At 40.5% G+C, this 19,699-nt stretch overlaps 1 long non-coding RNA gene across 1 annotated transcript; it reads left to right on the forward strand.

Annotated features, from left to right (window-relative positions):
• Positions 1 to 3,322: 3,322 nt before the first annotated feature.
• On the forward strand, positions 3,323 to 19,247 carry LOC143109594 (uncharacterized). Its single transcript, XR_012983909.1, has 2 exons — positions 3,323 to 3,599; positions 17,187 to 19,247. It is a non-coding gene; the product is annotated as an uncharacterized LOC143109594 (long non-coding RNA).
• Positions 19,248 to 19,699: the final 452 nt, after the last annotated feature.

The raw sequence follows: 19,699 nt of genomic DNA on the forward strand, positions 1-19,699 counted from the left end.
GCCTATTTATGAAGTTGACTTTATTTGGTATCAGAACTAATATGGTGGTGATTAGGCTAGCCTAGGCTATTTCGTAATGTAATTAAAGCGTTCAAATTGGCAAGCATAATTAAAAGCTGGCAAACAATTTGGCTCTAAATGGCTAAGATCTATAAATGGGTAAGCATGGTGGTGTCCAGTAAGTGACCAACTATGGCAGCGATCCAACGTGTCCTTGTGTTGAATCAAAGACGGCGCCTGGTCTTGGGCCTGGTGGATGGCACACTCATCCCTATCGCCAATCCATCAGTGATTGATCAGGCGTATATATCGCGAAAGGGATACACGGCCATAAACGTGCAGGTTATAGTGGACCATAGGGGTGTGATCTCCGACCTGGTGGCAAGGTGGCCAGGCAGCACCCACGACAGCTTTGTCTGGGCCAATTCTACCGTGGGTGAACAAGCGGAGAGAGAGGGGTTTGGTCAGAGCCTGTTCCTCGGGGAAAGTGGATACCGTCTGAGAACATACCTATTCACACCGCTGACCAACCCACAGAGGTGGAATTGGATGAGGAGGAGGATGGAGAGGGAGAAGTTGAGGTCCTCTATCCTCCTCAGAGGGCTGCCCTGCACGCTGCCGGGGTTGAGGCAAGGCAGCTTTTGATTGCAAATGTTTTTGGTTGATTTATATTTTCTTTTTGGATTAACTTGTTGAGCTATCATTAGCCATCATCCATGATTGAATGGACTTTTCTTTTGATTCATATTATGATGGAATTTTTAGTTTTCTGACAAATAAAAGAGAGTTCCAAACCTCACATCCATTAAATGTTCTGTGTGTGATTCTAATCCTTTAAACCTTTACTCTATCATGCCATTGTGTCCATTCCATAAGTGCTCTATGCAACGCCAATCATTGACATGCTTCACCTAATGTCTTTACGCAGCCTCTTCAAATGAGCCTTTATATCTGAATGTGCACTTAGATTGACACTGCTTAATTTTCTTGTGGATAAATAAGGTATCTCATAGATAGAACAAGATTTTACACGTAAGTTTCCAATGGCAATAGAGAATCAGTTGTTGACTTATTAAGGAAGACAGAATGACATACAATCTTGTTGATTATCAAGTATTTTTAATGAAGATGCGCATACAAACACACACAGACACGGTCACTGGTGTGACTGTTGCTCAGCATCTATAAAGACAAAGACATACCAAAATCAGATTAGGAACTGTGAGGAAAGGAACATCAAAATCTAAAAACCAAAAACAACTGGCTCACCTTCAGCTGGCAGCAAGATTGGTACCGAAATTGAGGGGCTGTTGAATTGCGCCTCTGCTAGGGCATGCTGCTGCTTGACCAGTTCCAGCTTGGCTCTCTTCAGCTCCAGAGACTGGCGAGCGAGCTCATTTGCTTTGGTCAACTGGCGCTGAATGTCCTGCAACACGACCAACTTCTCCTTTTCAATGTTCACCAACTCTTCACTACACCGACATGGTGAGATTGTGGAGCGACGTCGTGAAGCGAAGTCCTGGCGAAGACGTGCGTACGGGAGGTGGTGGCGTAGTGCACTCTTCCGGCTCGGTGCTGCCAGATGAGGAGAGTGCTGCAGGTGGCTCGGTGTCTGGAGAGCATGGCACATTGGGGGGTGGCGATGACCTGGAACATGAGGCCTGTTCAGCGTAACCTCTTCTTACGCCTGTGTCTCCCATGATCACCAGTGCCTTCTCCTCAAGTGCTGTAAAGGGCAACACCGAACTGGTCCCCGCCCGGTCTCTACGGACAGCAGAACCTCTCACCTTAACCTGGCTTGAAAAATCATGCCATTTTTTCCTGACGTCCTGCCAGGACCTTGGTGTGCCTGATCCGGAGGCAGCCATCTTCCGTGCTATGTCGCTCCATAGCTCTTTTTTGTTGCTGTTGCACAAGTTATTCCGAAAGCTGGAAAACAGTGTCACCATGTGCAAGCTCACCTCGTCCAGCAAAACTTCAAGTTCCTCTGACAAGAAGCTTGGTGCCCTTTTTTTACGTTGCTTTCCCACCATATTCTGTATCTAACTCTCTCTCTCTGTTCATTGCAGATAGGTTGCTTTTTATTGAAAACATTAACCAATGGCAATCAATACCACATTAACAGAAGTAACTGCAGCTGCTTGCCAATTCATTCTGATTGTAAAGTGTCTTACCATTAATATAAAAGTGTATTACATCATTTTTAGAAGTCGTTAAACCCATGCCAAAAAGCGGCACAAGTGGCACAACGGGATAAGGAGGGTGGATGATTAGCAAGGGATACCCGGTTCGTCTACCCCTCACAACATATCGTGTGAACATATTACTGACAATTTGATAATTTAATTAATAGTCTTTATTTTACTGATAACTTAAACTAAGTTAAAATAAAAGTTACTGGAATAATTTGAGGAATGTTTCATTTGCATAGAACGTGTTGTCTTTCTTAACGCCGTCATGCACCTTCGCGTGAAGTGGAAAATCGATTCCTGAGCAATCGATGCCAACTAATTCAGCACCTTCACTTGGGACAGCGCCTTTGTAACATCGAACATAAGAGGCAGTGTGTTAAGAAGCTTCCTAAGGGACACCTTGGGGAACACACTTAGTATAAGAACATAAACAACTTTGGTAAGATATATCTTTTGAGTCTTCTTAGCGCGCTAAGAGTGAGCGTTATCGGGGAACCAGCCCCAGAGCTCTCAGTTAGTTTACAATGCCAGTTTTGGGGGCATGTTCTGAAGAGTGCTTTTGTGCCTCTTAACAGACACTACATGCAATTAATATGTCTGTGCAACATGACAACAGGGCCCTTATGTGACAACAAGATGCATTTTCAACTCATACATTGTGAAGAAACCGTTTAAATTCAAAGTTGGTACTGTCACCTACCTCTTTTTCCATCGGTGGCTTCACCTAAAGCCTTGAAAACTCGACCACGGAGGTCTTTAATATATGTCTTTTTGTGTGTGTTTGTGCGTGCGTTCGTACGTATGTGTGTGGTTTCAGAAGAACTCAACCCCTCCACCTGGCAAAATGCCTATAACGTATCACATGGCTGGACACTCCTGTTTCACTGTAGTAAAGCCTTTCAGGAATACAGCCCTTCTACAGCAGCACGTATACGGTAATATTTATTTTGATGAGGAAGACACACAGGAAGTTGCTGTAGCAGTTTAAGCAACAGATCAACACAGATTGGCTCCTGGGTGTTTCCTCTGTTCAAATACTGTTGGTATTTGCCCATCATTAACAGTCGTGGTATGCAAATTATCTTGAGAAATATCATGGGGGGATGGGCCAGAGCCTATATTCACAGAAGCCGATATCATGATGTACTAAACTACTTCCAAACAATTTTACGTTTTCACAGAAACTGAAATTGAAAAGCTTTTAATGTTTCCTAAAACAGAAGGTTGTGTTTACCACATATCATGAGATCTTCTCCTCCATGCCATAGAACCGAACTGAACTACTTCCATGCCACTTTAAATTTCATTTTCTCTGAAACGAGAAGGCTGCAGAGACTACAAAGGAAAACCAGGAAGCATTGAACACACAGCAACGACAGTCCTCAGAGTTGGTGCTCCATTACTAAGGTACTGCATTCCTGCCACTTAAACACTGCTTATTTTATCTTTGTAACCTTGAAGAGAGTGAATTTAGGTTAACTTTCAATGCTACCATCTCTCATTTAAGCGTTTTGCTACAGAGAAGCAATACTTTAAAACTTACTGACTCAAAACTTAAAGTACTTTACTACTGCTAAACGATTCAGTTTATTTACTTATAACATTGCATGTTTAATCCTTCAGGTAATTGCTTTAAGAGTGTAATGAGGTAATTCACTTCTTTTTTAGTGAATGTCCACGTTATTGATGTCATTAGGGCCCGAGCACCGAAGGGCGCAAGGCCCTATTGTTTTTGTAAGGATTATTATTAGGGCCCGAGCACCGAAGGGCGCAAGGCCCTATTGTTTTTTTAAGGATTATTAGGGCCCGAGCACCGAAGGGCGCAAGGCCCTATTGTTTTTGTAAGGATTATTATTATTAGGGCCCGAGCACCGACGGTGCGCAAGGCCGGGACGGTGCGCAAGGCCGGGACGGTGCGCAAGGCCGTCCCGGCCTCGCGCACCGAGAGGTGCGAAGCCCTATTGTTTTTGAAAGGATTATTATTATTATTATTATTATTATTATTATTATTATTATTTGTTCACCTTTTTGCTATTTTTGAGGTGGTTAGCATGGATGAAAAGTCTTGGAATTTGGCACACACATCTGGTATCACAATGGCTACACAGGCATAAAAGCCTGGCCCCGGGCGTGGCCCAGGGACTCAGTAGCGCCCCCTTAGGTGATTGATCCAGTGGTTGGCACATACTTTCAGCTAGACACACCAAATTTTGTAGGTGTGTGTATCTCCCCAAGATGAACAACTTTTGTATGTACAATGCATTAGCCACGCCCAACAGGAAGTGAGGTATTTGGGATTTTGTGCGGACTAAAATGTGATGAATTGTGATGCCACAAGAGGTGCTTCCCATCGCTGAAAACGCATGAAATTTGGCACACACGTCAAGAGGTACCGTGAATACACAGGGGAAAAGCCTTGGCACCGGGCGTTGCCCAGGAACTCCATAGCGCCCCCTTATGTCACAGTGACTTGTGGTTGGCATATAGTTTTAGATACACACACCAAATTTGGGGGGTGTATGCAACTCCCAAAACCAAACGACTTTTGTATTAACATGCCATTAGCCACGCCCACAGGAAGTGAGGTAACTGAGAATTTGTGCGATGTGGACATGATCAATTTTAACGTACTCCTCCTAGACGGTTGATCCGATTCATGTCAAAGTTGGTATACATGACGCCGAGATGTTCCTGATTCTAAATTGTGAAGCCTTTTTTTGATATGTTGTAATTTGACGAAATGGCGAAATTATTAATTTTAATACCCTTCCACATAAACAATAAATGTGTTATAATTCACCATGCATGGCTTGAAATGTTTTAAATTTCACAGGTCATTGAAGACCATATTGATGATAATATTCACATGCCCAAAATGCATGTTTGGCATAGCGCCACCAACTGGCAACAGAAAGAATGACAATTATACTGATGTCACATGATCAATTTGAACATACTCCTCCTAGACGGTTTGTCAGATTCATTTGAAATTTGGCAAACATTATGCCAAGATGTTGCTGATGTTAAATTGTGAATGGATTTTTGAATGTTGTAATATATTTGATATGATTTTAATATCTCACCACATAAACAGGAAATGTGTCATAAATCACAGTGCATTGAATGAATGGTCTGAAACTTCTCAGGTTAATAGATATCATGATTATGATGATATCCAGACACCCAATGGGCCTGCCTGGCATAGCGCCACCACCTGGCCAAGCAGGAAATGTGCCAGAAAGGGACAATGCCTTAAGTGATTGATCTGAAACTTTATAAAATATTGGATATCATTATTGTGATGATATTCACACATATAATTCACATGCCTAGCATAGCGCCACCATCTGGCCAAACAGGAAATATGCCAGAAATGCTCTATGCTTTGAATGAATGGTCTGAAACTTCTCAGGTTAATAGATATTATAATTATGATGATATCCAGACACCCTATGGGCGTGCCTGGCATAGCGCCACCACCTGGCCAAGCAGGAAAATGTGCCAGAAATTGGTAATGCCTTTATTGGTTGATCTGAAACTTTACAAAATATTGGATATCATTATTGTGATGATATTCACATGTGTAATTCACATGCCTAATATAGCGCCACCATCTGGCCAAAAAGTGTATCAAAAATGTTCTTTGCTTAAAATGAATAATCTGAAATTTCTCAGGTTAATATATATTATGATTATGATGACACACAATGGGCCTGCCTTGCATATTGCCCCACCTGGCCAAGCAAGTAAATGTGCCAGAAAATAACATGCAAAAACAAATAACACACACATCAAATATGTACATTTTACAAATGCACCACGTCGGTGCTTTGTTGGATTCTGAAATGTCACGGGTTCGCCCGCAGGTGCTCGGGCCCGCCATTGCCGCTTGCGGCTATATTTAGGGCCCGAGCACCGAAGGGCGCAAGGCCCTATTGTTTTTGTAAGGATTATTATTATTATTATTATTATTATTATTATTATTATTGTTATTCTACTTTTTTGCTTTCCTGTTTTTGAGGTGGTTAACATGGTCGAAAACTCTTGATATTTTGCACACACGTCAGGTGTCACACATCGCAGTTAGGTACAAGAGCTTGACCCCGGGCGTGGCCCAGGGACTCGCTAGCGCCCCCTTATTTGACTGATCCCGTGGTTGGCAAATATTTTGAGGTGGTTAACATAATCGAAAAGTCTTGAAATTTGGCACACACATCTAGTGATACAGTAAATAGACAGGGATAAAAGCTTGGCACCGGGCGTTGCCCCGGAACTCCATAGCGCCCCCTTATGTCACTGTGACTTGTAGTTGGCATATAGTTTTAGATACACACACCAAATTTGGTGGGTGTATGTAACTCCCAAAAACAAACAACTTTTGTATTAACATGCCATTAGCCACGCCCACAGGAAGTGAGGTATTTGATATTTTGTGCGTTGTGGACATGATCGATCAATTTTAACGTACTCCTCCTAGACGGTTGATCCGATTCATGTCAAAGTTGGTATACATGACGCCGAGATGTTCCTGATTATAAATTTTGAAGCCTTTTTTTGATATGTTGTAATTTGACGAAATGGTGAAATTATTAATTTTAATACCCTTCCACATAAGCAATAAATGTGTCATAATTCACCATGCATGGCTTGAAATGTTTTAAATTTCACAGGTCATTGAAGACCATGTTAATGATAATATTCACATGCCCATAATGCATGTTTGCCATAGCGCCACCAACTGGCAACAGAAAGAATGACAATTATAGTGATGTCACATGATCGATCAATTTGAACATACTCCTCCTAGACGGTTTGTCAGATTCATTTGAAATTTGGCAAACATTATGCCAAGATGTCGCTGATGTTAAATTGTGAATGGATTTTTGAATGTTGTAATATATTTGATATGATTTTAATATCTCACCACATAAACAGGAAATGTGTCATAAATCACAGTGCATTGAATGAATGGTCTGAAACTTCTCAAGTTAATAGATATCATGATTATGATGATATCCAGACACCCAATGGGCCTGCCTGGCATAGCGCCACCACCTGGCCAAGCAGGAAATTTGCCAGAAATGGACAATGCCTTAAGTGATTGATCTGAAACGTTATAAAATATTGGATATCATTATTGTGATGATATTCACATGCGTAATTCACAGGCCTAGCATAGCGCCACCTTCTGGCCAAGCAGGAAATGTGCCAGAAATGCTCTATGCTTTGAATAAATGGTCTGAAACTTCTAATGTTAATAGATATTATAATTATGATGATATCCAGACACCCAATGGGCCGGCCTGGCATAGCGCCACCACCTGGTCAAGCAGGAAATGTGCCAGAAAATGGACAATGCCTTAAGTGATTGATCTGAAAGTTTACAAAAAAATTGGATATCATTATTGTGATGATATTCACATGTGTAATTTGCATGCCTAACATAGCGCCACCATCTGGCCAACCAAAAAGTGTATCAGAAATGTTCTTTGCTTAAAATGAATGGTCTGAAATTTCTCAGGTTAATATATACTATGATTATGATGACACCCAATGGGCCTGCCTTGCATTGCGCCCCCACCTGGCCAAGCAAGTACATGTGGCAGAAAATAAAATACAAAAACAAGTAGCACACGCATCAAATATGTACATTTCACAAATGCACCACGTCGGTTCTTTGTTGGATTCCGACATGTCATGGGTTGCGGCCCTTCGGTGCTCGGGCCCGCCATTGCCGCTTGCGGCTATATTTAGGGCCCGAGCACCGAAGGGCGCAAGGCCCTATTGTTTTTGTAAGGATTATTATTATTAGGGCCCGAGCACCGAAGGGCGCAAGGCCCTATTGTTTTTGTAAGGATTATTATTATATTATTATTATTATTATTATTATTATTATTATTATTATTATTATTGTTATTCCACTTTTTTGCTTTCCTGTTTTTGAGGTGGTTAACATGGTCGAAACCTCTTGAAATTTGGCACACACGTCAGGTGTCATGCATCGCAGTTAGGTACAAGAGCTTGACCCCGGGCGTGGCCCAGGGACTCGCTAGCGCCCCCTTAGGTGACTGATCCCGTGGTTGGCAAATATTTTGAGGTGGTTAACATAATCGAAAACGCATGAAATTTAGCACACACATCAAGTGGTACAGTGAATAGACAGGGATAAAAGCTTGGCACCGGGCGTTGCCCAGGAACTCCATAGCGCCCCCTTATGTCACAGTGACTTGTGGTTGGCATATAGTTTTAGATACACACACCAAATTTGGTGGGTGTATGTAACTCCCAAAAACAAACAACTTTTGTATTAACATGCCATTAGCCACGCCCACAGGAAGTGAGGTAATTGAGATTTTGTGCATTGTGGACATGATCAATTTTAACGTACTCCTCCTAGACGGTTGATCCGATTCATGTCAAAGTTGGTATACATGATGCCGAGATGTTCCTGATTATAAATTGTGAAGTTTTTTTTTGATATGTTGTAATTTGACGAAATGGCAAAATTATTCATTTTAATACCCTTCCACATAAACAATAAATGTGTCATAATTCACCATGCATGGCTTGAAATGTTTTAAATTTCACAGGTCATTGAAGACCATGTTAATGATAATATTCACATGCCCATAATGCATGTTTGGCATAGCGCCACCAACTGGCAACAGAAAGAATGACAATTATACTGATGTCACATGATCAATTTGAACATACTCCTCCTAGACGGTTTGTCAGATTCATTTGAAATTTGGCAAACATTATGCCAAGATGTCGCTGATGTTAAATTGTGAATGGATTTTTGAATGTTGTAATATATTTGATATGATTTTAATATCTCACCACATAAACAGGAAATGTGTCTTAAATCACAGTGCATTGAATGAATGGTCTGAAACTTCTCAGGTTAATAGATATCATGATTATGATGATATCCAGACACCCAATGGGCCTGCCTGGCATAGCGCCACCACCTGGCCAAGCAGGAAATGTGCCAGAAATGGACAATGCCTTAAGTGATTGATCTGAAACTTTATAAAATATTGCATATCATTATTGTGATGATATTCACATGCATAATTCACAGGCCTAGCATAGCGCCACCTTCTGGCCAAGCAGGAAATGTGCCAGAAATGCTCTATGCTTTGAATAAATGGTCTGAAACTTCTCAGGTTAATAGATATTATGATTATGATGATATCCAGACACCCAATGGGCCTGCCTGGCATAGCGCCACCACCTGGTCAAGCAGGAAATGTGCCAGAAATGGACAATGCCTTAAGTGATTAATCTGAAAGTTTACAAACATTTTGGATATCATTATTGTGATGATATTCACATGTGCAATTTTCATGTCTAACATAGCGCCATCATCTGGCCAACCAAAAAGTGTATCAGAAATGTGATTTGCTTAAAATGAATGATCTGAAATTTCTCAGGTTAATATATATTATGATTATGATGACACCCAATGGGCCTGCCTTGCATTAAGCCCCCACTTGGCCAAGCGAGTAAATGTGGAAGACAATAAAATACAAAAGCAAACAGCACACGCATCAAATATGTACATTTCACAAACGCACCACGTCGGTGCTTTGTTGGATTCCGACATGTGATGGGTTGCGGCCCGCAGGTGCTCGGGCCCGCCATTGCCGCTTGCGGCTATATTTATTATTATTATTATTATTATTATTATTTTTCTATATTATTATTGTTATTCTACTTTTTTGCTTTCCTGTTTTTGAGGTGGTTAACATGGTCGAAAACTCTTGAAATTTGGCACACACGTCAAGTGTTACGCATCGCAGTTAGGAACAAGAGATTGACCCCGGGCGTGGCCCAGGGACTCGCTAGCGCCACCTCAGGTGACTGATCCCGTGGTTGGCAAATATTTTGAGGTGGTTAACATAATCGAAAAGTCTTGAAATTTGGCACACACATCAGGTGTCATACAAAGCAGCTAGGTAAAAAAGCTTGGCCCCGGGCATGGCCCAGAGACTCGCTAGCGCCCCCTTATGTCACTGTGACTTGTGGTTGGCATATAGTTTTAGATACACACACCAAAATTGGGGGGTGTATGTAACTCCCAAAAACAAACAACTTTTGTATTAACATGCCATTAGCCACGCCCACAGGAAGTGAGGTAATTGAGAATTTGTGCGTTGTGGACATGATTAATTTTAACGTACTCCTCCTAGACGGTTGATCCGATTCATGTCAAAGTTGGTATACATGACGCTGAGATGTTCCTGATTCTAAATTGTGAAGCCTTTTTTTGATATGTTGTAATTTGACAAAATGGCGAAATTGTTAATTTTAATACCGTTCCACACAAACAATAAATGTGTCATAATTCACCATGCATGGCTTGAAATGTTTTAAATTTCACAGGTCATTAAAAACCATGTTAATGATAATATTCACATGCCCATAATGCATGTTTGGCATAGCGCCACCAACTGGCAACAGAAAGAATGGCAATTATGCTGATTTCACATGATCAATTTGAACATACTCCTCCTAGACGGTTTGTCAGATTCATTTGAAATTTGGCTAACATTATGCCAAGATGTCGCTGATGTTAAATTGTGAATGGATTTTGGAATGTTGTAATATATTTTCATATGATTTTAATATCTCACCACATAAACAGGAAATGTGTCATAAATCACAGTGCATTGAATGAATGGTCTGAAACTTCTCAGGTTAATAGATATCATGATTATGATGATATCCAGACACCCAATGGGCCTGCCTGGCATAGCGCCACCACCTGGCCAAGCAGAAAATGTGCCAGAAATGGACAATGCCTTAAGTGATTGATCTGAAACTTTATAAAATATTGTATATCATTATTGTGATGATATTCACATGCGTAATTCACAGGCCTAGCATAGCGCCACCTTCTGGCCAAGCAGGAAATGTGCCAGAAATGCTCTATGCTTTGAATAAATGGTCTGAAACTTTTCAGGTTAATAGATATTATGATTATGATGATATCCAGACACCCAATGGGCCTGCCTGGCATAGCGCCACCACCTGGCCAAGCAGGAAATGTGCCAGAAATGGACAATACCTTAAGTGATTGATCTGAAAGTTTACAAACATTTTGGATATCATTATTGTGATGATATTCACATGTGTAATTTTCATGCCTAACATAGCGCCACCATCTGGCCAACCAAAAAGTGTATCAGAAATGTTATTTGCTTAAAATGAATGGTCTGAAATTTCTCAGGTTAATATATATTATGATTATGATGACACCCAATGGGCCTGCCTTGCATTACGCCCCCACCTGGCCAAGCGAGTAAATGTGGCAGAAAATAAAATACAAAAACAAATAGCACACGCATCAAATATGTACATTTCACAAACGCACCACGTCGGTGCTTTGTTGGATTCCAACATGTCACGGGTTGCGGCCCGCAGGTGCTCGGGCCCGCCATTGCCGCTTGCGGCTATATTTATTATTATTATTATTATTATTATTATTATTATTATTATTGTTATTCCACTTTTTTGCTTTCCTGTTTTTGAGGTGGTTAACATGGTCGAAACCTCTTGAAATTTGGCACACACGTCAGGTGTCATGCATCGCAGTTAGGTACAAGAGCTTGACCCCGGGCGTGGCCCAGGGACTCGCTAGCGCCCCCTTAGGTGACTGATCCCGTGGTTGGCAAATATTTTGAGGTGGTTAACATAATCGAAAACGCATGAAATTTAGCACACACATCAAGTGGTACAGTGAATAGACAGGGATAAAAGCTTGGCACCGGGCGTTGCCCAGGAACTCCATAGCGCCCCCTTATGTCACTGTGACTTGTGGTTGGCATATAGTTTTAGATACACACACCAAATTTGGTGGGTGTATGTAACTCCCAAAAACAAACAACTTTTGTATTAACATGCCATTAGCCACGCCCACAGGAAGTGAGGTAATTGAGATTTTGTGCGTTGTGGACATGATCAATTTTAACGTACTCCTCCTAGACGGTTGATCCGATTCATGTCAAAGTTGGTATACATGATGCCGAGATGTTCCTGATTATAAATTGTGAAGTTTTTTTTCGATATGTTGTAATTTGACGAAATGGCAAAATTATTAATTTTAATACCCTTCCACATAAACAATAAATGTGTCATAATTCACCATGCATGGCTTGAAATGTTTTAAATTTCACAGGTCATTGAAGACCATGTTAATGATAATATTCACATGCCCATAATGCATGTTTGGCATAGCGCCACCAACTGGCAACAGAAAGAATGACAATTATACTGATGTCACATGATCAATTTGAACATACTCCTCCTAGACGGTTTGCCAGATTCATTTGAAATTTGGCAAACATTATGCCAAGATGTCGCTGATGTTAAATTGTGAAGGTATTTTTGAATGTTGTAATATATTTGATATGATTTTAATATCTCACCACATAAACAGGAAATGTGTCATAAATCACAGTGCATTGAATGAATGGTCTGAAACTTCTCAGGTTAATAGATATCATGATTATGATGATATCCAGACACCCAATGGGCCTGCCTGGCATAGCGCCACCACCTGGCCAAGCAGGAAATGTGCCAGAAATGGAAAATGCCTTAAGTGATTGATCTGAAACTTTATAAAATATTGGATATCATTATTGTGATGATATTCACATGCGTAATTCACAGGCCTAGCATAGCGCCACCATCTGGCCAAGCAGGAAATGTGCCAGAAATGCTCTATGCATTGAATAAATGGTCTGAAACTTCTCAGGTTAATAGATATTATGATTATGATGATATCCAGACACCCAATGGGCCTGCCTGGCATAGCGCCACCACCTGGTCAAGCAGGAAATGTGCCAGAAATGGACAATGCCTTAAGTGATTGATCTGAAAGTTTACACAAATTTTGGATATCATTATTGTGATGATATTCACATGTCTAATTTCCATGTCTAACATAGCGCCACCATCTGGCCAACCAAAAAGTGTATCAGAAATGTTCTTTGCTTAAAATGAATGGTCTGAAATTTCTCAGGTTAATATATATTATGATTATAATGACACCCAATGGGCCTGCCTTGCATTGCGCCCCCACCTGGCCAAGCAAGTACATGTGGCAGAAAATAAAATACAAAAACAAATAGCACACGCATCAAATATGTACATTTCACAAACGAACCACGTCGATGCTTTGTTGGATTCCGACATGTCACGGCTTGCGGCCCGCAGGTGCTCGGGCCCGCCATTGCCGCTTGCGGCTATATTTATTATTATTATTGTTATTTCACTTTTTTGCTTTCCTGTTTTTGAGGTGGTTAACATGGTCGAAACCTCTTGAAATTTGGCACACACGTCAGGTGTCATGCATCGCAGTTAGGTACAAGAGCTTGACCCCGGGCATGGCCCAGGGACTCGCTAGCGCCTCCTTAGGTGACTGATCTCGTGGTTGGCAAATATTTTGAGGTGGTTAACATAGTCGAAAACGCATGAAATTTAACACACACATCAAGTGGTACAGTGAATAGACAGGGATAAAAGCTTGGCACCGGGCGTTGCCCAGGAACTCCATAGCGCCCCCTTACGTCACAGTGACTTGTGGTTGGCATATAGTTTTAGATACACACACCAAATTTGGTGGGTGTATGTAACTCCCAAAAACAAACAACTTTTGTATTAACATGCCATTAGCCACGCCCACAGGAAGTGAGGTAATTGAGATTTTGTGCGTTATGGACATGATCAATTTTAACGTACTCCTCCTAGACGGTTGATCCGATTCATGTCAAAGTTGGTATACATGACGCCGAGATGTTCCTGATGATAAATTGTGAAGCGTTTTTTTGATATGTTGTAATTTGACAAAATGGCGAAATTATTAATTTTAATACCCTTCCACATAAACAATAAATGTGTCATAATTAACCATACATGGCTTGAAATGTTTTAAATTTCACAGGTCATGGAAGACCATGTTAATGATAATATTCACATGCCCATAATGCATGTTTGGCATAGCGCCACCAACTGGCAACAGAAAGAATGACAATTATACTGATGTCATATGATCAATTTGAACATACTCCTCCTAGACGGTTTGTCAGATTCATTTGAAATTTGGCAAACATTATGCCAAGATGTCGCTGATGTTAAATTGTGAAGGTATTTTTGAATGTTGTAATATATTTGATATGATTTTAATATCTCACCACATAAACAGGAAATGTGTCATAAATCACAGTGCATTGAATGAATGGTCTAAAACTTCTCAGGTTAATAGATATCATGATTATGATGATATCCAGACACCAAATGGGCCTGCCTGGCATAGCGCCACCACCTGGCCAAGCAGGAAATGTGCCAGAAATGGAAAATGCCTTAAGTGATTGATCTGAAACTTTATAAAATATTGTATATCATTATTGTGATGATATTCACATGCGTAATTCACAGGCCTAGCATAGCGCCACCTTCTGGCCAAGCAGGAAATGTGCCAGAAATGCTCTATGCTTTGAATAAATGGTCTGAAACTTTTCAGGTTAATAGATATTATGATTATGATGATATCCAGACACCCAATGGGCCTGCCTGGCATAGCGCCCCCACCTGGCCAAGGAGTAAATGTGGCAGAAAATAAAATACAAAAGCAAATAGCCCACGCATCAAATATGTACATTTCACACACGCACCACGTCGGGGCTTTGTTGGATTCCGACATGTCACGGGTTGCGGCCCGCAGGTGCTCGGGCCCGCCATTGCCGCTTGCGGCTATATTTCATTATTGTTATTCTACTTTTTTGCTTTCCTGTTTTTGAGGTGGTTAACATGGTCGGAAACGCTTGAAATTTGGCACACACGTCAGGTGTCACGCATCGCAGTTAGGTACAAGAGCTTGACCCCGGGCGTGGCCCAGGGACTCGCTAGCGCCCCCTTAGGTGACTGATCCCGTGGTTGGCAAATATTTTGAGGTGGTTGACATAATCGAAAAGTCTTGAAATTTGGCACACACATCTAGTGATACAGTGAATAGACAGGGATAAAAGCTTGGCACTGGGCGTTGCCCAGCAACACCATAGCGCCCCCTTATGTCACTGTGACTTGTGGTTGGCATATAGTTTTAGATACACACACCAAATTTGGTAGGTGTATGTAACTCCCAAAAACAAACAACTTTTGTATTAACATGCCATTAGCCACGCCCACAGGAAGTGAGGTAATTGAGATTTTGTGCGTTGTGGACATGATCAATTTTAACGTACTCCTTCTAGACGGTTGATCCGATTCATGTCAAAGTTGGTATGCATGACGCCGAGATGTTCCTGATTATAAATTGTGAAGCTTTTTTTTGATAAGTTGTAATTTGACGAAATGGCGAAATTATTCATTTTAATACCCTTCCACATAAACAATAAATGTGTCATAATTCACCATGCATGGCTTGAAATGTTTTAAATTTCACAGGTCATTGAAGACCATGTTAATGATAATATTCACATGCCCATAATGCATGTTTGGCATAGCGCCACCAACTGGCAACAGAAAGAATGACAATTATACTGATGTCACTTGATCAATTTGAACATACTCCTCCTAGACGGTTTTGCAGATTCATTTGAAATTTGACAAACATTATGCCAAGATGTCGCTGATGTTAAATTGTGAATGGATTTTTGAATGTTGTAATATATTTGATATGATTTTAATATCTCAACACATAAACAGGAAATGTGTCATAAATCACATTGCATTGAATGAATGGTCTGAAACTTCTCAGGTTAATAGATATCATGATTATGATGATATCCAGACACCCAATGGGCCTGCCTGGCATAGCGCCACCACCTGGCCAAGCAGGAAATGTGCCAGAAATGGAAAATGCCTTAAGTGATTGATCTGAAACTTTATAAAATATTGTATATCATTATTGTGATGATATTCACATGCGTAATTCACAGGCCTAGCATAGCGCCACCTTCTGGCCAAGCATGAAATGTGCCAGAAATGCTCTATGCTTTGAATAAATGGTCTGAAACTTCTCATGTTAATAGATATTATAATTATTATGATATCCAGACACCCAATGGGCCTGCCTGGCATAGTGCCACCACCTGGTCAAGCAGGAAATGTGCCAGAAAATGGACAATGCCTTAAGTGATTGATCTGAAAGTTTACAAAAAATGTGGATATCATTATTATGATGATATTCACATGTGTAATTTCTATGCCTAACATAGCGCCATATCTGGCCAACCAAAAAGTGTATCAGAAATGTTCTTTGCTTAAAATGAATGGTCTGAAATTTCTCAGGTTGATATATATATCATGATTATGATGACACCCAATGGGCCTGCCTTGCATTGCGCCCCCACCTGGCCAAGCGAGTACATGTGGCAGAAAATAAAATACAAAAGCAAATAGCACACGCATCAAATATGTACATTTCACAAACGCACCACGTCGGTGCTTTGTTGGATTCCGACATGTCACGGGTTGCGGCCCGCAGGTGCTCGGGCCCGCCATTGCCGCTTGCGGCTATATTTCATTAATTAATTTTTATTATTTCAAAAACATGATATGTACGTCATTCTACATTTGTGACAGGGAACTGTCAATTTTTAATGACACCAAATCATGAGCTAGGGTTGAATAGAAATATATTTCAGGTGGAAAGGTGGTAGATGTGTATGGAAATTAAATTATGATGCCAAATCAAAAACTTTTAGAATGTTTCTATGAAACATTAAATGCTGATTGCTTTGATAGTGAAATAACAATAAACAAACAAACAGACAGACAGACAGATAGATAGATAAATAAATTACCGGTAATAAATAACAGACTGACAGTGCACACTGCATACGTGCTAAGGACAATAAGGAAATATTATCCGTTGTAAAATGACTGTGGATCATATCAACTTTGTTATAGCTGACAACCATTAGCATAGTCTCAAAATGAACCCACAACCTTGTCACATGCTAACCATGAGTGTTGTCATTCTAGTGTGTTCCTGATTTTACAAGAAACTGTCACCAGCCATGCCTGTAAAAACACTCAATGAAATGAAGCACCTTCGGGATTCCTACTTCGGTCGCCCAAAGCCAAGGCATGGACTTCGACTTCTGTTCTGGCTGGCTAAGGACTTCATCAGCTTGCAGTCCAATCAAATGTTCACTACATCTGACCCAAAGAATGGCTGTTTTGGTTTCCATCACTTTTGCAATATCGGTGATGTTGTTTATGATGATGATCGACTCCTTGATCAGAATATTACTTATTATGAGGTTGGCAACCTAAATAAGGAAGAGGCTGAGAGCCTTCCTGACTATGTCAAAGAACATGACACTGGCAGGTGGGATAACAGCAATATTGACCGCATTATTCTAAGCATTAGATTTGGCCGGTCTATTAGTCAAATCTTTGTGATCCAGCATTCGGACAACAGAAATTTCTCCCGTAGTCACACCTATCGCATAAGCCAAGACCTCATAAGAGATATAAAGAAATTGAGTTTGAACGAATTCCTGGAACAGACTCGTGAAAGTGAGATTACATATTATGCACAGCAGTCAGATTTCCATCGCGACAGCAGGCCCAACAGGGACTGTACATGTATCTGCTGTACATGTATCATCATAGCAGTGCTTGTTATTGTCGTCATGGCCCTGTTCTAGGCATTGAGTGGTAAGACAGCTCAAAGGGGGTGGAGATAAGGAACACTACTGCTGCAGCGGGAGGCCTTCTGGAGTAATACACTCCAAACCCTGCATCCCAGTGGCCCCAATGAAGAGCTGGCTTTGAAATGTTTTCTGCGATATGGGCTGACTGCATGTACATGTGTGGTTTGTTTGTATGCAGATAGATAGATAGATAGATAGATAGATAGATAGATACTTTATTGATCCCCAAGGGGAAATTAAAGAAGATGTATGTATGGGGTACAGCGGATTTTTTGATAATAGTGATAGTCTATTAATGTATGTTCAGGGTGCTGATTAGGTGGTGGGAAGGGTCACTATTGAAACTATTTATGACTGGAAGCACCCTATAGGGCTCAGCCCATCAGGTGATTTCACAGGGCTCACCTGTAACTATTTAAAATCACAGCTGCTTTGATTGCTAACACGCTGATGATGGCCTAGGGCTAAAACACATAGGTTTGTTGAAGACATGGTCCAATAAAGACTTATCAAGAGCTAGTGCTTGAGAGTAGTTTTCAACTTTGTTTTCAGTGTTTTTCGAACTCGCACCCAAAGAGGGATTTTAATTTTTGAGTTAAGCACGCCTGTCCTTGTATTGTGCAGCTGGCATTATCTAATATTTTACTTTTTATGTCAGCTTGTGAACTTTTCCTTTCCTTTCTCTTGTGAGACTAACTGGGCCATTTTTTTTTTTATTATTTACTTGTTTCACACTCTCTCACATGCAATATCTTAACAAGACTACTGTAAAACTCTTTCACACATATTATCAAAACTTTTACATATATGCAACACTTTTTTACATAATATTTGTGATATAAGTTCGATTTTTAAAAAAATAAAACTTTTCATTTGTCTGAGTTAACATTCTGAAACTATTTGGAATGACGAACGCTGAATTCTAAAGTGTTTTGTTTAGCTTCCTGCCAGTTTCAAAAGGCAAATGTATGAGAGCTTACATTTGTAATTAGCAACAAAACTGTATTTTGTGTGTAAAAACAACACATATTCACTGTTCTGAAAAATTTATGGGCTTATTTCAAACACTTATGTTAATTTAGTTTCAGTAAGTGGTTTTGTTGTTCTGCTTATGTTTGAAGTTGTGGTTTCTTGCTCCGAGATGGGGGGTTGATTTCACACAAAAGTATCAAAAGTCATAACTCTGATCATGATTTATTTTAAAGACAGTCCTTGTGGAAAACAGAGGAGTTTAAAAAGGTACTGTTCCCTTTGTGAAATCCTTTTGATCTTTAACTTGGTAACAGATAAGAGTAAGTAGGAGAATCGGAATGTTATTCACAGTGTAATTTGGATGTTGTGGTAGAGGATTGTGAGTTTGAATAAAATCTCAGTTGAAAACCTTTGTTGCTATACCTTTGAATCTTATTTGAAAGGGTTAGAAATCTGAAGAATTCTGAAATCACATTTCTAAACGTATGTGGAGTAGAATTATTATTTACTAAATACATTTAATTTTAAAATCCACATGTGACAAGCTATGTTTTTTTTTTCCTATTTCAAATCCATAGGCCACAATTACCTTGATTGAGTGGGCCAGCGGTCAATCTGGGTGACCCCGGCTGACCCCAGTCCTTATGTGACCTCGCCTCTGCGGTTAAGAGCACAGGGCCAGGGGTAAGAGAACAGTGCTAAGAGCAATAAAACAATAGTGGTAAGAGAGCACTGTCAGGAGGGTAAAGATAAGAGTGCCTGTAGAGAGAGGTCTATGTAAAGTCCCTTCAAAATGTCAACAAGGGCTAAGTCCCTTTCAGACATGCACTCCTGACATGATCCAGGAATCAAACGGACGGGCTG

This window comes from Alosa pseudoharengus, unplaced genomic scaffold (assembly GCF_046254945.1).
Source record: "Alosa pseudoharengus isolate Yale_2024_CS ecotype anadromous, Long Island Sound unplaced genomic scaffold, YU_APseudo_1.1 YU_APseudo_1.1_scf_7, whole genome shotgun sequence".
In the NCBI taxonomy this organism is placed as follows: domain Eukaryota; kingdom Metazoa; phylum Chordata; class Actinopteri; order Clupeiformes; family Clupeidae; genus Alosa; species Alosa pseudoharengus.